We start from the raw sequence: 17,765 nt of genomic DNA on the forward strand, positions 1-17,765 counted from the left end.
AATTCACAACCAGCAGATGTGTCTAGGAAGATACAAGCGAATGATTAGCATCCACAATTGACAAGCGTGCTGTTATTAGTGCGCAGGAAGCACCCTCCTCCCACGCCTACACTTAATTTAGAAACAGTACAAGTGTTCCCGTAAGATTCTCAAGCCTATGTCGGAAAGATCTGCCTTGCGCTGAGTTCACGTAAATCCCACTGCACATTCCTATTCTTTGCGTGCAGTCAGCTGCTACTGGTGTTGCTAGTTGTGACTGCTGATAACAGATGCCGTAGCAATCAATTCATGGAGTGAGTTGTATGTTTTGCGATAGTCTGTCTCTGACAAGCAAGCACAGGTGACATAGGTGCGAACACAGGAAGCTTGCAGACCCTTGCTGCCTGCAGACACCGAGCAGCCACACTAGGAGGGCGGCCTAAGCCGTAGGCGAAATGTGCTCATTCGCTTTGGCGCGACGTCGAACTATAAATAATGCTGTCACTAGCGTGAGCGTCCATCTTCGGCGTAACTCGAGAGGGTTGCGCCCTTCGATATTATTGTCGTTAATATCGAAGTGCTAGGAGTTTCAGTGATCGCTGCAGCTGCAGCTGCAGCTGCAGCTGCCGTTGTCCCGAGCCTTTGCCGCCGTTGGTCCCAGCCGCCGCTGCCGCCGCCGCCGGTTCCCACCGCCGCCGCCGCCGGTCTCCCGCCGACGCCGGTTGCCGCCATCGTATCCGGTTCCTGCCGCTGCTGCTGTTGCCGACCGCCGCCGACGCCGCCGCCGCCGCCGCCGCCGCCGCCGGCGCCGCATCTGGTTCCTGCCGCCGCTGCCGCTGCTCGCCGCCGACGCCGCCGCCGTTTCCCGCCGCCGCCGCCGGTTTCCGCCGCCGCCGCCGGTTCCCCCCGCCGCCGCCGCCGCCGCCGCCGCCGCCGCCGCCGCCGCCGCCGGTCTCCCGCCGACGCCGCCGCCGGTTGCCACCACCGTATCCGGTTCCTGCCGCTGCTGCTTTTGCCGACCGCCGCCGCCGCCGCCGCGGCCGCCGCCGCCGCTCCCTGCCCGTCTTTCGTTCTGTCGTCTCTGCTTACGTCTTACCCTTCCTCTTCGTCAGTCTCTTGTCCTTGTCCTTTGACTGTCCCCTGTTATTTTCCCTCTTTTCCCCTCTCCCACTTATCCTCTCACCATGACAACCCCCACAACTACCGCCACTACCACTGCAATCGTGTACACGTCCCCCTCACTTGCTGCCACCACCATCACGTGGTGTGCTCTATCACCGCCTCCCCCATATATTCCCCCCTCCTCACTCTTCCCACCCCCGCTCCTTTTGTTGCTCCCTCCCCTGTTCCTACCCCCCATGCCTCACGTGACCCATTCCCTCCCCTCCCACATGTAACTCATGCCACCCCTGCCAGGGTTGTTGCCCGTCGGGCCACCACCCACGCCACACCATCATCATCGTCATCACCATCACCATCACCATCGCCCTCGCCATCGCCAGTGCCAACCACTGCCACTGCATCTTCTGTGGCGCCAGCTCCAGCTCCAGCGCCAGCACCAGCACCACCACCAGTGCCTGCACCGCCGGTGGGACCTGCCATCTCCCGCCATCTCCCGGTCGTCCCCATCCCCCACACCTCTTCCCATCCCTCTCCCGCTGTGAAACGTCCCAGCGGCACCCCAGCCTCTTCTGCTCCCAAGAAGTCGCAGACTCTCCCCCCTCCAACCCCCCAGGATGCCATGGATACCACCCCACCTGCCCTATCTACTCCCTCCTCTACCTCCCCCTCCTACAGGTACCTCCTTTCTCACCCTGATCCCTCTCTCCTGGAGGCCCGCAATCTTACCCTTCTCCTCCGCCAGCACTTCCCCGGAGCCCCGATGTCCCTTCTCACCCCCCGTCGGGACTCCGTCCTGATCACATCCCCCAGCCCCACCCTCCACTCCGACGTCCTCTCCCGCATTCCGCTCACCCGGTTTGGTCCCCATGCCTCCCTTGCCCCTGCTCCCTCCCCCTCCTCATCCCGACAACCCCAGCCGCCCCGTCGCCCACCGACCCTCACTGCCGTGATCACTCGGCTTAGCCCGATGATCACGGAGGAGGAGGTGTTTTCGGAGCTGAAGGCCCATCCCTATCTAGAGGTTCGAGCTGTCCGCCGGATTCACAATCCAGCCGGCCCCACCCGCCTCATGCGGGTGTTCTCCGAGCATGCTCCCTCCATAGACCTCCTCCTCAAGGAGGGTGCCCTCCTTTTCAACCGCCGTTATAAGGTCGACCCCTCCCGCTCCCTTCCACAGTCCATCCGCTGCCAGAGGTGCTTGCGCTATAATGCACATCCTACATCTGAGTGCGCGAGGCCCCCGTCTGCCCGCACTGCAAAGAAGCACACTTCCTCCGGCAGTGCCCCAACCTTCAGTCCCCCCCCTCCTGTAACACCTGTAACCTCCAACACCCAACCTACTCCCAAAAGTGCAAGGCCCGACCCCCTCCCTCCGCTCCTGAACTCACTGTCCCTGTCCGCCCCTTGGATGCCCCCACCCCTCCCGGCAATTCCCTCCGTCCCCCCCCCCCACAGCTGAGGACATCATCCGCTTTGTAACCGTTGTCCTTCAGAACATCCACCCCTTTCAGCGCCCCCACACCCTCCAGCAGATATCCCTTGCCGCCCGTTCCGTCTTCCAGCTCAACACTTACGCCACCTACTCCCATAACCAGGCCCATTTTACCTTCTCCCGTCTCGACACCCTCGTCTAAATTCCCACTATGGCGCGACAGCAACGTATCCTGTTTAACAACATCCGTTCCCTTCCTGTCAACAAGAATCTCCTTATGCATACCCTCACCACCCACCGCGTGGAAGCCTTCCTCCTAAACGAAACATTTCTCGAGCCCCACCATACTGTCCATACCTCGCCCTACCTCCTTCACCGCTCTGACAACCCCCTCCCGATAGCGCGTGGCGGAGTTGCCATTGGCCACCATCGCCGGATCCCTGTTCGGCTCCAACCCCACCTTCCCAACCCCACGGAACACCTGATCCTTAGTCTATTCTTCCCCGGCCTCACCGTTACCTGCGCCACCATCTATGTCCGCCCCTCTGCCCCTATTCCTTTTGACTTCCTTTCCCACATCGACCGTACCTTCTCCTCCTACGTGATTGCCGCAGATCTCAATATCCATAGTCGCTCCGCCACCCAGTTACGGCGGTGGCATCGGTTCCTCGCCACCATCCAAGGAGATGTCCTTCCTCTTCCCCAACACACCCGCCCTGAATCCAATACCACACCCGATGTCGTCCTAGCCTCCCCCAACCTCCTTGGCCGCATAGCGGTGGACGTCCTCGACCCTATTGGCAGTGACCATCTCCCTGTCCTTCTTACCATATCAGACGGTCGTCGCCCCCGTCCCGATCCTCGCCTTGACCCTCCCCCCAAGTATGTCCATGATTACTCCCGTGCCGACTGGAATGCATACCGGGATACCCTTACTACCCGAGTCGATAGCCACCCCCTCACCTACCACCGCCCACATGACATAACCCATGCTGCATCCTTTCTCCAGCAGACCATGTCTGTGGCCGTGGAGGCCCACATCCCTACCGTCGCCATCCACCCGCACCGTCCCACTTTACCCCCACAGGCCGTCCTCCTCCTTCGAGAATCCCGTCGTCTCTACCGTGCCTTCCTCCACACGCGTGACCGGGACACACTACAACGCCACCGGCAACTCCAGAGACACATCCGGAACTTGCTCGCGGCTAAGAAACGCCGGGACTGGCGACAGACATGCACCCGTCTTAATGCTACCCTACCTATTAACTCGTCCAAATACTGGTCAGCCTTCCTCCGCCTTACTGGATCAAAACCCCCCCTTACTATCCTCTCCTTCATAATGACAATCCCTTTCCTGACAACCTTAGTAAGGCCAACCATTTTGCCTCCTACCTCACCGATGTCTTTACCATCCCTGACGATCCCCAGTTCGATTATTCCCTCTTCCCCGATGTCCGTGATCGAACTGACACCTCTATCCCTCCACTAGCTCCTGGCTTCCAGTACTTGGACAACATTACACACACTGAACTCAATAACCCTATAACTACTCAAGACATCATCGATATACTCCACACCAAACGCAACACTGCTCCTGGTCACGACCGTGTTACTTACCGTCACCTCCGTGAAGCTCCCGCCCCCTTCCTCTCCACCCTGGCCAGGCTGTACAATGTGGTCTTGTCCACCGGCTTCTACCCCGACCTGTGGAAAACCTCCCGGATCCTGATGTTCCTCAAACCCTATAAACCACCTTCCGCTGTCTCCTCCTACCGTCCTATAAGCCTTACCTCGGTCTTCAGCAAGGTCCTGGAATCCATTCTAACCCGCCACATCCACCAGCACCTCCACCGGCACCGCTTCCTTCCCTCCACCCAATGTGGATTTCGACCATCCTTCTCTGCCGATGACCTTCTCCTTCACCTCACTCACCTCCTCTCTGAACAACTCAACTCCCGTCGCTCCGCCATATTCCTCTCCCTTGACCTTGAACGCGCCTATGACCGTGTGTGGCATTCTGGTCTCCTCTTCAAGCTCCAAACCTTTGCTCTTCCTATTAACTACGTCCGTCTGATCGCCTCCTTCATTTCCCACCGCCCTTCCTATGTCACTATCCACAACACTGATTCCTACACCTTCTACCCCTCTGCCGGTGTGCCCCAAGGTTCCGTCCTTTCCCCTCTTCTTTACCTTCTTTATACGGCGGACATGCCTCCACCTGCACCCCCCCTTCACCTTCTCCAGTACGCCGATGACACCGCCTTCCTTGCCCTTGCCCCCACCCTGCAACGCTCCCAACGCCTTCTCCAATCCCATCTGGACCGGTTCACCTCTTGGTGTAACCAGTGGTTGCTCAAGGTCAATCCTTCCAAGACCCAGGCAATCATCGTAGGCAAAACCACCCCTTCCTTCCGTCTCCTTGATTTCTATCTTACCATTTATGGCCGTCCTATTAACCTCACACCCACCCTCAAGTACCTTGGCGTCACCCTTGACCGTCGCCTCTCCTGGACCCCTCATCTCCGGACAATCCAAGCCAAGGCACGCTCCTGACTCCACCTCCTGAAGCTCCTTTCTGGCCGCACATGGGGTCTGGACCCCTCCACCGTCCTCCACACCTATAAATCTCTCATCCGCCCTATCCTCTGTTATGCCCATCCCGCCTGGATCTCTGCCCCGCCTACCTTTTACAAATCCCTTCAAATCCTTGAACGGCATGCACTCCGCCTCCCCTATCGCATCCGCCTCCCTTCCCCCACGCGGCTCCTCTATGACCTCATCAGCTTCCCACACCTCCTCCTCTTCCTCCAACGGATACGGATCCTCTACACCTCCCGCAAGCTGGATCCTCCCCACCCGCTTGTCTCTTCCATCCTCTCCCACCCCAACCCACTGCCGCGCCTGTACTCCTGTATCCCACCTGCTCTCCATCTTCACACTCTCCACACCCTCTCCCAAGGTGGCTTCCGCCGACTCCCCCTCCCGGATGATGCCCTCCTCCCCTCCATCTACCCCTCCTACCAAGTTTGAGCCTTGCCTTCCCCTCTCCTCTCATTTTCCTGTGGGCACCCTCTCTCCCTTCTCTCCCTCCCTCTCTCCCTCCTTCCATCCTTACCTCCCCTCCCACTCTCCCTGGGCTTCCACCCACCTCTTTTCGTTTTCTCCCCTCCTCCTCCCTGGCATCCTATCTCCCCCTCCCTCCTTCCCTCCCCCTGTTTTTTCCCTTGGCAGGCCCCCAGCTTTTCGGTGTGGACAGTGCCCCTGCAAGCGCCGAAGCCCATCTCCGCAGTGTCCGTGTCTTTCGTCCCGTCTGTGCCTCGAGTGTTTCTTCGTTTTCTGCTCCACCGTTCACCTGTGCTAGTGTTCTCTGTTCCGTGCTGTGCTGCCGGTTTTTTTTTTTTTTTTTTAAACTGAAACAGTGCTGCGTCGGTGAACGACTTCAATTCTTTTTATTCTCTGTTGTCTTCTGATATTTGTCCTCCATGTCTGTGTTTTGAGATTATGTCTTCCTGTTTTTATCTCTTGTATGGTTCTTGTGGCCGAAGAGCGGCATATTAGGCCGCTGCCGGCCTACATTTGTAGGTATAAAATGACAATAAAGGAAAAAAAAAAAAACGTGAGCGTCGTGGAAAGTCGGAAAAGTCGGCTGCGAGGGTGAGTGCCAAGTTTGGGGAGCGTTTCGTAGTATGCACAGTGCAATGGACACGCGGAAACTTGTTGTGGCCCAGTGTTTTGCAGTTGGACGACAAGATTGGTACACAGTAGTAAAGAGCGAGGCACTGAGTTGGCATGAATAATGGAGTGCACAATGGGGCTCGAGATGTGTTTGTTACCTCAGGTGCTGTATGATTGTCGTCAAGGAGTGAAAACGGAGCAATTTGTGACGGCTCTTTCAATTTAAGACGTTAAAAACAGACGGAATTTGCATTTGTGATACCAGAGCATCGAAACTACTTGGAACTTTTGTGTATATGAACGGGTCCGCGCCTTTGTACTCTGCTCCCTTCACCGCTACAAACCAGCCAACCATCGTGTCCGTGCGCATCTGAGTCGAAAAGAATGGGGAATAGCGCAGTTTGCTCGTGCATGGGGCGTAGCTCAGAGCGTTCGCTTCGCATTTGTGAAAGGTCCAGGGTTCCAGCCGCGGCGCCTCCATTTCTTGTGGTCAGTGCATGGTAAGTGTTGGTCGCGGCGAACCTAAAGGCACGCAAGATGTTGCAAAGCCAGCGTCACAGACTGATATGATGTATACTGACGTAAGGAGAGCAAGATGTAAGTGTGGGGACCGGCTGTTATCGAGGTGTCATCGAGTGCAGATCTGTCTTAGGTATCGCGGCTTAACCTCATTGAAGTCTAGAGGGTGGACAACACGTTGGTCTTACTCAGAGCGGTGTCCGAATTCTATTTTCGACGTTATACGTGCCACTTTCATTGTGGCCAACTACGATTCGATACAGAATGCACGAAACCTGAAAGACACCCTAACGGATACATAGAGAGTAGTGTTTGTCTGCTGAATAATGTGAGTGCAAGGGTCTGTGTCGTCTATATGGCTGTATGTAGCACCATTAGTCTTCGGGGGGGTGGGCGTAGCTCAGATGGTAGAGCGCTCGCTTAGTATGTGAGAGGTACTGGGATCAATACCCAGTGCCTACAGAATTTTTAACACACCTACATGCGCACCTTGCCATGCAAGTGGAATAATTCACAACCAGCAGATGTGTCTAGGAAGATACAAGCGAATGATTAGCATCCACAATTGACAAGCGTGCTGTTATTAGTGCGCAGGAAGCACCCTCCTCCCACGCCTACACTTAATTTAGAAACAGTACAAGTGTTCCCGTAAGATTCTCAAGCCTATGTCGGAAAGATCTGCCTTGCGCTGAGTTCACGTAAATCCCACTGCACATTCCTATTCTTTGCGTGCAGTCAGCTGCTACTGGTGTTGCTAGTTGTGACTGCTGATAACAGATGCCGTAGCAATCAATTCATGGAGTGAGTTGTATGTTTTGCGATAGTCTGTCTCTGACAAGCAAGCACAAGTGACATAGGTGCGAACACAGGAAGCTTGCAGACCCTCGCTGCCTGCAGACACCGAGCAGCCACACTAGGAGGGCGGCCTAAGCCGTAGGCGAAATGTGCTCATTCGCTTTGGCGCGACGTCGAACTATAAATAATGCTGTCACTAGCGTGAGCGTCGTGGAAAGTCGGAAAAGTCGGCTGCGAGGGTGAGTGCCAAGTTTGGGGAGCGTTTCGTAGTATGCGCAGTGCAATGGAGACGCGGAAACTTGTTGTGGCCCAGTGTTTTGCAGTTGGACGACAAGATTGGTACACAGTAGTAAAGAGCGAGGCACTGAGTTGGCATGAATAATAGAGTGCACAATGGGGCTCGAGATGTGTTTGTTACCTCAGGTGCTGTATGATTGTCGTCAAGGAGTGAAAACGGAGCAATTTGTGACGGCTCTTTCAATTTAAGACGTTAAAAACAGACGGAATTTGCATTTGTAATACCAGAGCATCGAAACTACTTGGAACTTTTGTGTATATGAACGGGTCCGCGCCATTGTACTCTGCTCCCTTCACCGCTACAAACCAACAAACCATCGTGTCCGTGCGCATCTGAGTCGCAAAGAATGGGGAATAGCGCAATTTGCTCGTGCATGGGGCGTAGCTCAGTTGGTAGAGCGTTCGCTTGGCATGTGAAAGGTCCAGGGTTCAAGCCGCGGCGCCTCAATTTTTTGTGGTAAGTGCATGGTAAGTGTTGGTCGCGGCGAACCTAAAGGCACGCAAGATGTTTCAAAGCCAGCGTCACAGACTGATATGATGTATACTGACGTAAGGAGAGCCAGATGTAAGTGTGTGGACCGGCTGTTATCGAGGTGTCACCGAGTGCAGATCTGTCTTAGGTATCGCGGCTTAACCTCATTGAATTCTAGAGGGTGGACAACACGTTGATCTTACTCAGAGCGGTGTCCGAATTCTATTTTCGACGTTATACGTGCCACTTTCATTGTGGCCAACTACGATTCGATACAGAATGCACGAAACCTGAAAGACACCCTAACGGATACATAGAGAGTAGTGTTTGTCTGCTGAATAATGGGAGTGCAAGGGTCTGTGTCGTCTATATGGCTGTATGTAGCACCATTAGTCCTCGAGGGGGCGGGCGTAGCTCAGATGGTAGAGCGCTCGCTTAGTATGCGAGAGGTACTGGGATCAATACCCAGTGCCTCCAGTGCTCAATACCCAGTGCTGATATAGCAGCTCCTACTCCTGTTTCTGCTTTAGTTCATTCTTCTACTCTTGTTACTGCTGGTGTTTATTTATTAATTCGTTTTAGACCAATATTAGATACTTATAATTGTGGTTGATTTTTACTTTTAATTGGTTGTATAACTATATTTATGGCTGGATTGGGCGCTAATTTTGAATTTGATTTGAAGATGATTATTGCTCTTTCTACTTTAAGACAACTTGGTTTAATATTAAGAATTTTGGCTATGGGTTATCCAAAGCTTGCATTTTTTCATTTATTGGCTCATGCTTTATTTAAGGCATTATTATTTATATGTGCAGGTTCAATAATTCATAATTTGAAGGATTCTCAGGATATTCGTTTTATAGGATCAATTGTTAATTTCATACCTGTAACTTCAGTTTGTTTTAATGTTTCTAGTTTATCATTGTGTGGAATACCTTTTTTAGCGGTATTTTATTCAAAGGATTTAATTCTAGAGATGGTTTGTTTAAGATGAATTAATTGTTTAATTTTTTTTCTTTATTTTTTTTCTACTTGTTTAACTGCTTCTTATTCTTTTCGTTTTTTTTATTATTCAATATCTGGTGATAATAATTTTTATTCTAGATTTTCTTTTGATGATAAGCGTTATTATATTTCATTTGGAATAATTGGTCTATTGTTTGTTGCTGTTTTTGGTGGTAGTCTTTTATCTTGATTAATTTTTCCTATTCCTCATGTGATTGCTTTACCTTATTATTTAAAGTTTTTAACTATTACAGTTGTTATTTCAGGTGCTTATTTAGGTTATCTTATTTCTAATTTTGATTTTTCTCATAATTTATTTTCTTTAAGTATACTTTCTTTTGTCAGATTTGCTGGTTCTATATGATTTATACCTTTTCTTTCAACTAAGTTTATTAGATATATTCCTTTAAAAATAGGTTATTATTCATCTAAGTCATTTGATTATGGTTGGGGTGAATTACTTGGTGGTCAAGGTTTATATAGATTATTTATTTATTTAATTGGTTATATTCAAGGTTGATATGATTCTAATTTCAAGATTTATCTTTTAACTTTTATTTTTTGAATATTTATTTTGGTAATATTATTTTTCGTTTACTTAAATAGCTTATAATTAGAGAGTGACACTGAAGATGTTAAGGAAGTATTTTTACTTTTAGGTATTTATAAATATAGATATATTATTTTTACAGTGAAAATGTAATGTTTTATTTAAACTATATAAATTTTAGAAATGTTAACGGAGTTTAACCGCTAATATAAAAAGTTAGCAGCTTTCATATTGGCTTTACATTTCCTTAATTGGAACTATTATAGTTCAATTATATTATTAACAGTAATACGCCTCTTTTTGGCTTCAATTAATAAGAATAAGGGTAGTATATACCAATCTTCCAGGTCGAAACTGACTGCAATATTTCGCTTCTTATTCTATTTAAGGTTGATTGATATTATCAATACTTTTTGAATGCAACCCAAATGTTATGTTTAACTACAACCCTTTATTCTGCTCATTGTAATGCTCCTTGATTTCATTCATGGTATAGTCCACCTAGTAGAACTAGAATAAAAAATATTGTTGATACTGTTCAGATTATAATGTCTGATGTTTTAAAAATAATTACAATTGGTAGAATTAGTGCAATTTCTACATCAAAAATTAAAAAGATTACTGCGATTAGGAAGAATCGTAGTGAGAATGGTATTCGTGCTGATCTTTTTGGATGAAACCCACATTCAAATGGTGATCTTTTTTCTCGATCATTAATTAATTTTTTTGATAGTGTTGTTGCCAGGATTATAACAATTATTGGAATAATAAATCTAATGAAAACTCTTGTGGATAGAATTAGAATTGTTTTTCTTGATTTATATCAAGCTTTCTGATTGGAAGTCAAATGTACTATTTATACTAGAAACACAATTATCTACCTCATCAATAAATAGAGATATATAAGAATAATCATACTACGTCTACGAAGTGTCAGTATCATGCTGCTGCTTCAAATCCAAAGTGGTGTCTTGGTGAGAATTGATTTATTGAGTGTCGAAGTAGACATGTTGATAAAAAGATTGTTCCAATAATTACGTGTAAAACATGGAATCCTGTTGCAACAAAGAATGTTGACCCATAAACTGCATCTGCAATGGTAAAAGGTGCTTCTCAATATTCATATGCTTGGAGTATTGTAAAGTATAGTCCTAATAACACTGTGAAGAATAATCCTTGTAGTGCTTGAGTATGATTAGATTCCATTAAACTATGATGTGCTCATGTTACTGTTACTGCTGATGCTAAAAGAATAGCTGTATTAAGTAATGGAATTTGTATAGGGTTAAAGGGTTGAATTCCTATTGGAGGTCATAGTATTCCTAGTTCAATTGTTGGTGCTAATCTTCTTCTAAAGAATGCTCAAAAAAAGAAACGAAAAATAATACCTCTGATGCAATAAATAAAATTATTCCTCATCGTAATCCAATTGATACAAATCCTGTATGTAATCCTTGATATGTTCCTTCTCGTACTACATCTCGTCATCATTGAATTATGGTTAGTAGGGTAATTCCAAATCCAATTATAAATAAGTTAATATTAAATAGGTGGAATCATTTTGCTAGTCCTGATACTAGGACTATTGCTCCAATTGCTCCTGTTAATGGTCAAGGTCTATAGTCTACTAAGTGGAATGGGTGGTTTGAGTGAGTTGTTAACATAGGTTTAATATACTTATCTAGAATATAGAGTTCTTAGAATTGAGAAAACATAGGCTTGAATTATTGCTACTGCTGATTCTAGAATTAATAGAAGTATTTGTCCAATAATTAGTAATGAGATTAAGTTTATTGCTATAGATGGTCCTGTGTTTCCTAATAAGGTTAATAATAAGTGTCCTGCAATTATATTTGCTGCTAACCGTACTGCTAATGTACCTGGTCGAATAACATTACTAATTGTTTCAATTAGTACTATAAATGATATTAATGCGGGCAGTGTACCTTGAGGTACAAGGTGTGTAAATATATGATTAGTATGGTTAATTCATCCAAATAATATAAATCTTAGTCATATAGGTAGGGCAATTGCAAATGTTAATGCTAAATGTCTTGTTCTAGTAAAAATATAAGGGAATAATCCTATGAAATTGTTAAATAATATTATAATAAGAATTGAGATGAAAATGAATGTTGTTCCATTAAATGATTTTGGTCCAAGTAGTGTTTTAAATTCATTATGTAAGGTTAAATTTAGTTTATTTCAGATAATGTTAATTCGTGATGGTGTAAGTCAAAATAGTGATGGGATTAATAATAGTCCTAGAAATGTTCTAGTTCAATTTAATGATAAATTAAAGATGTTAGTAGATGGGTCAAATGTTGAGAATAGATTTGTTATCATTTTCAATTTAAGTTTTTTATTTCAATTGTTCCTTTTTCTGCTCTTTTAATAAGGTTAGGTTTAAATGAGAAGAAGTTTATTTGTTTAAACAAGATTAATGTAGCTGAAAATATAATGAATAGTGAGAATCATATAAGAGGGGATATTTGAGGGATTTGGATATAATTTCCCCATCAGAAGTAGTCGTTAATTTACTATTATTTGGTTTAAGAGACCATTACTTACTTTCAGTCATCTGATGAATTTCAAGGTGTACTAATTTTTTTAGTTACTTTAGATTGACACTCTAATGTTATTTATTTTAACTAACTCCTTAAATTATCTTAGATAATCACTTAATAAATAAATTTACTGAAGTTCTTTCAATTACAATTGGTATAAATCTGTGGTTTGCTCCACAGATTTCTGAGCATTGTCCAAAGAATAATCCAGGTCGATTTATTGTGAATGTTCCTTGATTTAACCGACCTGGCGTTGCATCAATTTTAACCCCTAATGCAGGAACTGCTCATGAGTGTAGAACATCTGATGCTCTTGTTAATACTCGTACTTCTGTATTTATTGGTAGGATTGTTCGGTTATCTACATCTAGCAGTCGAAATCCATCATTTTCTAGGTCTTGTTCTGGTGTTATATAAGTGTCAAATTCTACGTCTATGAAGTCTGAATATTCATACCTTCAATATCATTGTCGTCCAATGGTTTTAATTGTGATTATTGCATCTACTGTATCATCAAGTAAATATAATAGTCGTAATGATGGAAGGGCAATAAAAATTAATGTAATTGCTGGTAATGCTGTTCAGATTGTTTCAATTAAATTTCCATGAAGTATATTACGGTTAGTATAGGCAATAAATAATATATAACTTAAGGCATAACCTACAATTACTGTAATTAATAATAATACGACCATAGTATGATCATGAAAGAATGATAATTGTTCCATTAATGGTGAAGCTCCATCTTGAAGAGATAAATTTGATCATGTTGCCATTAATAAATATTTTCTAATAAAAGGTCAAACCTTTATTTGTAGAGCTTAAATCTACTGCACTAATCTGCCATATTAGAATCTAGAGATTAATGGTAATTATGAGTAACTATGTTCTGCAGGAGGGTTATTTTGTAGTCATTCTGTTGATCTTCTTATGTTAGCTCTAAATATAATTGCTCGGTTTGTAACCATTCTTTCTCATATAATTACAATGAATATAATGATTCCTACAATAGAAATTGTAGACCCAATTCTTGATACTACGTTTCATGATGTATATGCGTCTGGGTAGTCTGAGTATCGTCGAGGTATTCCTGCTAATCCTAGGAAATGTTGAGGAAAGAATGTTAAGTTTACTCCAATGAATATAATTGTAAATTGGATTTTTAATCATGTATTATTTATAGTTAATCCTGTAAATAGTGGATATCATTGAATGACACCTCCTATAATTGCAAATATTGCTCCTATAGATAATACATAATGAAAGTGGGCTACTACATAATATGTATCATGTAATACAATATCAAGTGATGAATTTGCTAATACTAATCCTGTTAATCCACCAATTGTAAATAGGAAAATAAATCCTAGAGCTCATAATAATGGTGGATTGAACTTGAATTTAGTTCCATATAATGTAGCTAATCATCTAAATACCTTAATTCCTGTAGGTACAGCAATAATTATTGTTGCTGATGTAAAATATGCTCGTGTGTCAACATCCATTCCCACTGTAAATATATGATGTGCTCATACAATAAATCCTATTAGTCCAATTGATAGTATAGCTTAAATTATACCTAATGTTCCAAATGATTCAATTTTTCCTCTTTCTTGACATACAATATGTGAAATAATTCCGAACCCCGGTACAATTAAAATATAAACTTCTGGGTGTCCAAAGCATCAAAATAGATGTTGATATAGAATTGGGTCACCCCCTCCTGCAGGGTCAAAGAATGATGTATTTAAATTTCAATCTGTTAATAATATAGTAATAGCTCCCGCTAAAACTGGAAGTGAAAGAAGGAGAAGTAATGCTGTAATAGCTACTGATCATACAAATAAAGGTGTTTGATCTAAAGTTATACTTTCGGATCGTATATTAATTGCTGTTGTAATGAAATTTACTGCACCAAGAATAGATGATACACCTGCTAAGTGTAGTGAAAAAATAGCTAGATCTACAGATGCACCCCCATGTGCAATAGCTCCTGCTAGAGGAGGGTAAACTGTTCATCCTGTACCAGCACCATTATCTACTATAGAAGATGTAAGAAGAAGGGTTAGTGAAGGTGGTAGTAATCAAAAACTTATATTATTTATTCGTGGAAATGCTATATCTGGTGCACCAATTATTAGTGGAACAAGTCAATTACCAAATCCACCAATTATAATAGGTATTACTATAAAGAAAATTATTACGAATGCGTGAGCTGTAATAATAACATTATAAATCTGGTCATCCCCAATTAGAGATCCGGGTTGACCAAGTTCAGCACGAATAAGTATTCTTATTGATGTTCCTACTATTCCTGCTCATGCTCCAAATAGAAAATATAAAGTACCAATGTCCTTATGGTTTGTTGAGAATAATCATTTTTGCGGTAAGATGGCTGAATTTTAGGTGGTAGACTGTAAATCTACTTATGAGATGTTTTCTCTCTTGTCATATTTAGGTCTTATATTCAATTATGATTCTAGACTGCAATTCTAGAGGTGTAAAATTTTACTAAGGCCTAAAAGATTATTCTTTTAATTATAACTTTTAAGGTTATTAGTTTGATTAACTTAAGTCCTTAGTATAATGAAATTAAGGTTGGTGTTGAAATCAATCCTATTGTTGAAATTATTACTGTTATAGGAAGAATGACTCTTGATTTTTGGGACTTTATCTTTATAGATCACGAATTTTCTGTGTATGATATAATTAGAGCTGAGAATCTAATACGTATATAGTAGTAGAGTGTAATTGTAGTTAATACAACTATAATAGTTATAATAGTTGTTATATTGTTTTCTATTAACGATTGTATTACGATTCATTTTGGTAAGAATCCAAGGAATGGTGGTAGTCCACCTAAAGATAATAAAGATAAGAATATTATGAATTTAATTTCGGTTTTTATATTTCTGGCCGAATAAATTTGATTTATGAAAAATAAATTTATTTGCTTAAATAATAAAACTATTATTAATCTTAATAGTGAGTAAATAATGAAGTATAGTTCTCAGATGTTTTCTCTGACTGTTAATGATCTAATTATTCAACCTAGATGTCTGATTGATGAATATGCTAAAAGTTGTCGTAAGGCTGTTTGATTTAAACCTCCTATTGCCCCAATAAAATTCTTAAAATAATAATTGTTCAAATAAAAGTTCTTAATTGAATACAATAGGATAAGACCATTATTGGGGCGATTTTTTGTCATGTTATTAATGTTAAACAATTATTTCATCCTGATGCTCCTATAACTTCTGGAAATCAGAAATGGAAAGGTGCAGCTCCAATCTTTAATAATAGTCTAGATCTAATTATTATTGATGGGATAAATTCTGTTTCCCATCCCATGGGATATTTTATTTGAATCAGCAAAATTGAAAATAATAATATTGTCGATGCTATTGCTTGGACAATAAAATATTTAATTGATGATTCGTTTATTATTATATTTTTATTTCTTGTTAGGAGCGGAATAAATGAAAGTAAGTTGATCTCAAGTCCTATTCAAACCCCAAATCAGGAATTTGATGAAATGGACAGGATCGTTCCTATCATTAATGTTGATAGGAAGAGAAGTTTTGTAGAGTTGTTGGTCATTAAAAAGGAGAGGATTGATACCTCTATAAATGGGGTATGAACCCATTACCTTGTTTAGCTTACCTTTTTACATTAAGGTGTATGATGCACGTTAGTTTTTGATACTAAAGGAGGTAGTTTAATTCTATCTTATGTAATTTTAATGAAGGTAATTTTATTTACTTTATTTACCCTATCAAGGTAACCCTTTAATCAGGCACTTCATTAATTTAATATATAAATCGAAAGTTTTTTTTGAAATTCTTTTATGTATTATTGTGTTTAATTAGCATTAATTTATCCTGCTCCTTTTATTTTTATATATATATATATATATAATAAATAATTTATATTAATATATATACATTTAATTAAAATTAAAAGATTATAAGTTCATCTTATTATTATTAATTGATTATTATATTACATTCATTTACCTAGGATTAAAGCTACTTATGTTTTTAGCTTAAAATAGGTTATTATAATATAATATATATAATAATATGTAATTTAATATTTAATATTATTACAATTGGATATAAAAATAAAATTATTAATTTTAAATATAAAATATTATAATAATATAAATAATTATATTAATTATAATAATATAATTAACATAAATTATCTATAGTTAGTTTATTTAACTAACATATATATAAGTTAACTTAATATAAAAAAAAGAATTCATCTTATTAACATATTATATTAAATTACATAATTGTATTAAAAATATTTATTATATTATTTAATCTTTCTTTATTTATTAGTGAAAAGATAGATTAAATAAGAAAGAATATAATAGATTTATTGCTATACATGTTCCATACTAATCTTTAATTATATATAATAGAGAAGTTGTTGTGGTCATACAGGGGAGCGTTTCTTTTTTTTGTTAATGTTTGTGGTTTTTTTTCTTTTTTTTTCTTTAAATATTTGAATCTTTAATTTTATCCTGATTTAATAAATTTAAAAATTTCGTAATTTTTATTTTTAAAAGTTTTATTCTTGCATGTTTATTCACTTTTTCTTTGTATTACATGTAAGTTTTGTTAGACTAAATGTTCTTTTTGCAGTAATTTGATTTAATTATCAAGTGATTTTGGATTTAGCAATTGATTTAGTATCGGCATGATTCGTGCCTGCAGCCGCGGTTATACGATTGATACAAGTGAATATTATTGGTTAAAACAGTTGTTTATACTATTAGGGTTGAAATATAAATTTGTAAGGTGAAATGTTAAAATTTATTTGTGGCCCTTTTTATGAATCTGTGAAATTTAAATAATTAACTAGGATTAGATACCCTATTATTTTAAATGTTAATTAAATTTACCAGGGTACTATTAGTTAAGGTCTTTAAACCCAAAGAATTTGGCGGGATCTCATTCCATTCAGAGGAACCTACCCCATGATTGATAATACACGATTTACTCTACTTAATTTATTTGTTTGTATATCTCCGTTATCAGAGAATCTTTTTAGAGTTATAATTCTCAAGATTTATAATTATAAAATCTTTCAGGTCAAGGTGCAGCTTATAGTTAAGAGGAAGTGGGTTACAATAGATTTTTGTTTATAACGGATTTGATAGTGAAATACTGTTAATGAAGGTGGATTTGATAGTAATTTAATTTATTTAATTTAACTGATATTGGCTCTGAGATGTGTACACATCGCCCGTCGCTCTCATTATTGATTATTCTATTCTATTTTAAAGTAGCTTCAATTTAGATGAGATAAGTCGTAACATAGTAGATGTACTGGAAA

The 17,765-nt window shown here is 41.6% G+C and overlaps 1 non-coding gene across 1 annotated transcript; it reads left to right on the plus strand.

The window, feature by feature from the left end:
- The first annotated feature begins 8,194 nt into the window (after nt 1–8,194).
- Nucleotides 8,195–8,267, plus strand: Trnaa-ggc (transfer RNA alanine (anticodon GGC)). Its single transcript has one exon. It is a non-coding gene; the product is annotated as a tRNA-Ala (tRNA).
- The last annotated feature ends 9,498 nt before the right edge of the window (nt 8,268–17,765 follow it).

Source organism: Schistocerca gregaria, chromosome 9 (genome assembly GCF_023897955.1).
Source record: "Schistocerca gregaria isolate iqSchGreg1 chromosome 9, iqSchGreg1.2, whole genome shotgun sequence".
NCBI lineage: Eukaryota > Metazoa > Arthropoda > Insecta > Orthoptera > Acrididae > Schistocerca > Schistocerca gregaria.